Consider the following 4,664-nt stretch of genomic DNA (forward strand, 5'->3'; position numbering starts at 1 on the left):
TTGTAGTATAGAGATATATGCATTCTTTTTGAGACTGCACAGACTGCTAGGTGACAAGTAGGTGTGTCACCAACTTGGTTAAATGAGAGCCCAAAAAGAGGCTATTTTGGGTCAGACAAAGAGCCCATTTAAGGGATTATCTCCTGATATATAACCATCATTATATGTCACAAATAACTAGACCTAAACCCCTGTAAACTTCCTCCCAAAAGTTACCCACAAACCCTAATTGATTTTCTCTCCATTTCAAGTTCTAATTGGAGGTAAAACCTAGAGTTTAAAGAACCAAGATATGAGCTGAGTTATCCAACAAATAAGCTATGTTTACTACTCTATTTCATTCATTTTTTTCTGCTGTAAATTCATGGTAAGTCGTTCTACAGTTGTAAGAACTCACGGGACTGTGATCGGAAGCCGTGAGTTCGAGTTATTCAGTTGTAGCGGACTATTTTGTGGACAGTTTTGTGTTGTTGTTGGGATACATATTTTACTATTATTTTCTGGAGTTGTGGAGGAGGAAGGGTGAGGAGAAACACCACAGATATGCAGGGTTTAGGGCTGGTCGTTCGTTGTAATATTTTTGGGTTGTTTGACACTACTACTGTTGTCGTTTTGTGTATGAAGAGATTGGGGTATGTTGGGCTGTTTTGTAGTATTTTTTGGTGTATATAAGGTTTGAAAATAATGTATGTATGTTTATATTGTTGTGTTATTGTGTCGTTGGTGTTATCTTGAATTTTGAGGAAGTAAGGATTATTGGGGAGATGATGCCCGTTTTTATACAGAATAAACTTGTCTTTCGTTGTGCGATGGTTGTACCTTTCATAACTTAAGGATAGTGTTATTGATAATTGTTGTAGATTAAGGTGCTAAGAGGCTAGTTCAACTTGGTGATTTGAAAGATTGTGATAAGATATGTTAAGGCTAAACCTTCCTTCATTTTGGCATGATCTCGTAATTATATATGTTTGCTAACGAGGCATAAAGAGAAGTTCATACTCCCAAATTTATATACATTATCCTAGTCTCAAAAGTTACAGTATTCTCCCTTATTGGGACTTCATATTCAATTGAGTATTGTCTTCTTCCAGTCTAGAGAACAGAGAGTCTATATATACAGTATTACAGTATTTTCACTACCATTGAGCTATAATCGATGGCTAGGCCCCTATTGGGCAACATCTGATCAGATGGTGAGTTACATATCGAGCCTACTGTGGCCAAGCGCCTATGAGCGAGCCTACAATGGCCGAGATACAGAGCCTAGTATGGCCGAACGCCTATGAGCGAGCCTATTACGGCAGGGCAGTTACACATACCGAGCCTCATAAGGCCGAGCATCTATTTTACTTACTATATTGAGAGAGTTGAGTCAGTATCAGCAGGTAAGCATATCTTCAGATTATCTTTGACTCCCAGTTACTTTCATTTATTATATTATCAGTTCAGTTTCAACTTTCAGTTATTCTGTTGCCTTACATACTTGGTACATTATTTCGTACTGATGTCCCTTTTGGCTGGGACACTACATTTCATGCCTACAGGTCCTTATTGATTGTTGGATAGACCCTTCCAGTAGATAGAGTCAAACATCAGCTTGGTTGGTAAGCTCCACTTCCTCGGAGTTACCAAATCTAGACCTTGGAATCCATTTTATATATACAGATTTGATGGACAGGTCGAGGCCCTGTCCCTACCATGGTACAGTTCAGTTATCTCTAGAGGCTTGTAGACGAGTCCTGTATAGTTTATATATTAGTAGATGTTCATGGTGGTCTCATCAGCCTCCACAATTATATATATATATATATATATATATATATATATATATATATATATATATATATATATGAGCTTTTGGGTATGTTTACCCCTCAAATAAGACATACGATATTTTCATATGATACAGAATATGGCCTCATCGGCCTAAGTTGGGGGTTACCCCTCTAGAGTTTACAGTTACAAAGTGGTATGCTCGGGTCGAGTATTGCACCGGGTGCCGGTCATGCCTCATCAGGTTCGGGGCGTGACAAACTTGGTATAAAAGGTGAGTGAGAAGGTAACCAGGATAGGTAATTCCTTGGTATTAAACCCATCACAACAAGAGAACTGACGGTTACCATAAAGTTATAAAAAATCTCAGTATAGCACGAGTGAACTCAGATGAGTTTAAGACTTGGAGAATTTAGAAAAGATGGAATGCTACCATGGTAGTAGAATACCCCCATAAGATGAATCACGTTAGGATTCTATAAAATATGATTATTGACAAATAGTATCGTCCCTAGGTGGATCAGGCAAATAACTTTAGTTGTTCCCCCTTGAGACATGAACTTTAACGACAATTTATTACGTAAGAGGTTTGAAGTTATCGGTGGTAGATTATAGATCAACATTAAGGTGAATCAACAATAGGCGGATAAAATGTCTAAAGTATTAGATGAGATTAGGCCGTCATTCTTAAGATGAACGGTGATGAGGAAGAACTATGGACTTGGATTTATACATATAGTATAAGCAGCGAGAGAGTAACCTGGAGTTGGGTAGCAAACCTTGGTAATAATAGACCGAAGTAAGTGTTATGGTATAATGTAACCTACCTAGATGTAGTAAAGCTATAAGGAAAGATATACAAGACTACGAAACAAGATAGAGCAATAGTCGTAAGTTCAACAAAATACCGAACGAAGAACTTTAGTACACCTATATATATCGGGAGGAATAACTTGTCATAATTCTGTATATGTTCCCAAAGTGAGGCATAGAGATTGGCTATAAGCTGAAGAAAAAAGTATAGAAGAGTCACCTAGGCACACATACAAGGACAAAGTCGTACAGGCCACATGACAGAAAGTTGCAATAGTTACGAGATTCGAAGAATTCCGACAAGAAGTCGTGGTGTGACAAAGAGGCCTAAGGGGGGGGGGGGGAATACCCTAGCCCTCAGATTTATTCAAAGAACAGTTTCCTAGATGTCAAGGACAATAAATGTCTGTAACAACTATGGGTTATGAGACTAATAAGCGCATCAGCCAATATTCGAGGACGAATGTTCCAAAAGGGGAATAATGTTACACCCCATATTTTCGTAGATAAGGATACGTCTTAAGTAAATTGATGTTAGACCAAAAATGAGATCATAAGGGAAGTATATAAAGCAAGTTATTATGTTACCTCGGATTCTACATATATTGAATATCATGAACAACAATTACAAAGAGGGTTGGAAGGTTTAAGAAGCTATGGAATTGAAGAAAACAATGTTTCGTCAAAAGTCGACAAGTTGGGAATGTGATAACATGTATTTATGGGGTAATACTAGGGTTCTTAAATTAAGAAGGTTATGTTATGAGTTACGTTAGTTGTATGATAATCGTGTGTTATGTTTGAAGTCAAGTGAGTTGTGAAACAAAAGTCATCATAAGTTACGTTTATAAGTTCTACTGAAAATTTGGGTCAAATGTAACTGAGATTTTCTCCCAATATACTTAGAGTTGTGGGGTTTTCCACCCATCAAGTTGAATCTCAATGAGTCTACTTTCTAACACATTGAACCGTTTGTCAATACGGCATTAGATTATAGAGATATATGCATTTTTTGGATACTGCGCAGGCTGCTAGGTGACAAGTAGATGTGTCACCTACTTGGTTAAATGAGACACCAAAAAGAGGCTATTTTAGGTCAGAAAAAGAGCCCATTTAAGGTATTATCTCCTGCTATATAACCCTAATTATATATCACAAATATCGAGACCTAAATCCCTGCAAACTTCTTTCGAAAAATTACCCACAAACCCTAATTGATTTTCTCTCCCTTTCAAGTTCTAATTGGAGGTAAAACCTAGAGTTTGAAGAACCAAGATAGGAGCTGAGTTATCCAACAAATAAGGTATGTTTACTGCTCTATTTAATCCATTTTTTCTACTGTAAATTCATGGTAAGTCTTTCTATAGTTGTAAGAACTCACGGGTCGGTGATTGGAAGCCATGAGTTTGAGTTATTCACTTGTAGCGGACTGTTTTGTGTTGTTGTTAGGCTGCATGTTTTACTACTGTTTCCTTGAGTTTTGGAGGAGGAAGGGTATGGAGAAACACCACATATATTTAGGGTGTAGGGCTGGTCGTTCGTTGTAACATTTTCGGGCTATTTGACACTACTACGTAGGTTGTTTTGTGTATGAAGAGATTGAGGTGTGTTGGGCTGTTTTGTAGTATTTTGTTTGTGTATATAAGGGGTGAAAATAATGTATATATGTTGATATTGTTGTGTTCTTGTGTAGTTGGTGTTATCTTGAATTTGATGAAGTGAGGATTATAGAGGATATGTTTCCCGTTTTCATACAGAATAAACTTATCGTTCATTGAGCGATAGTTGTACCTTCCGTAACTTAAGGATAATATTATTGTCATTGTTGTAGATTAAGGTGCGAAGAGGCGAGTTCAACTTGGTGATTTGAAAGATTGTGATAAGGTATGTTAAGGCTAAACCTTTCCTTCATTTTGGCATGAACTCGTAATTATATATGTTTGCTAACGAGGCATAAAGAGAAGTTGATACTCCCAAATTTATATACATTATCCTAGTCTCAAAAGTTATAGTATTCTCCCTTATCGGGACTTCATATTCAATTGAGTATTGTCTTCTTCCAGTCTAGAGAACAAAGA

This window comes from Nicotiana sylvestris, chromosome 3 (assembly GCF_000393655.2).
Source record: "Nicotiana sylvestris chromosome 3, ASM39365v2, whole genome shotgun sequence".
Taxonomy (NCBI): Eukaryota; Viridiplantae; Streptophyta; class Magnoliopsida; order Solanales; family Solanaceae; genus Nicotiana; species Nicotiana sylvestris.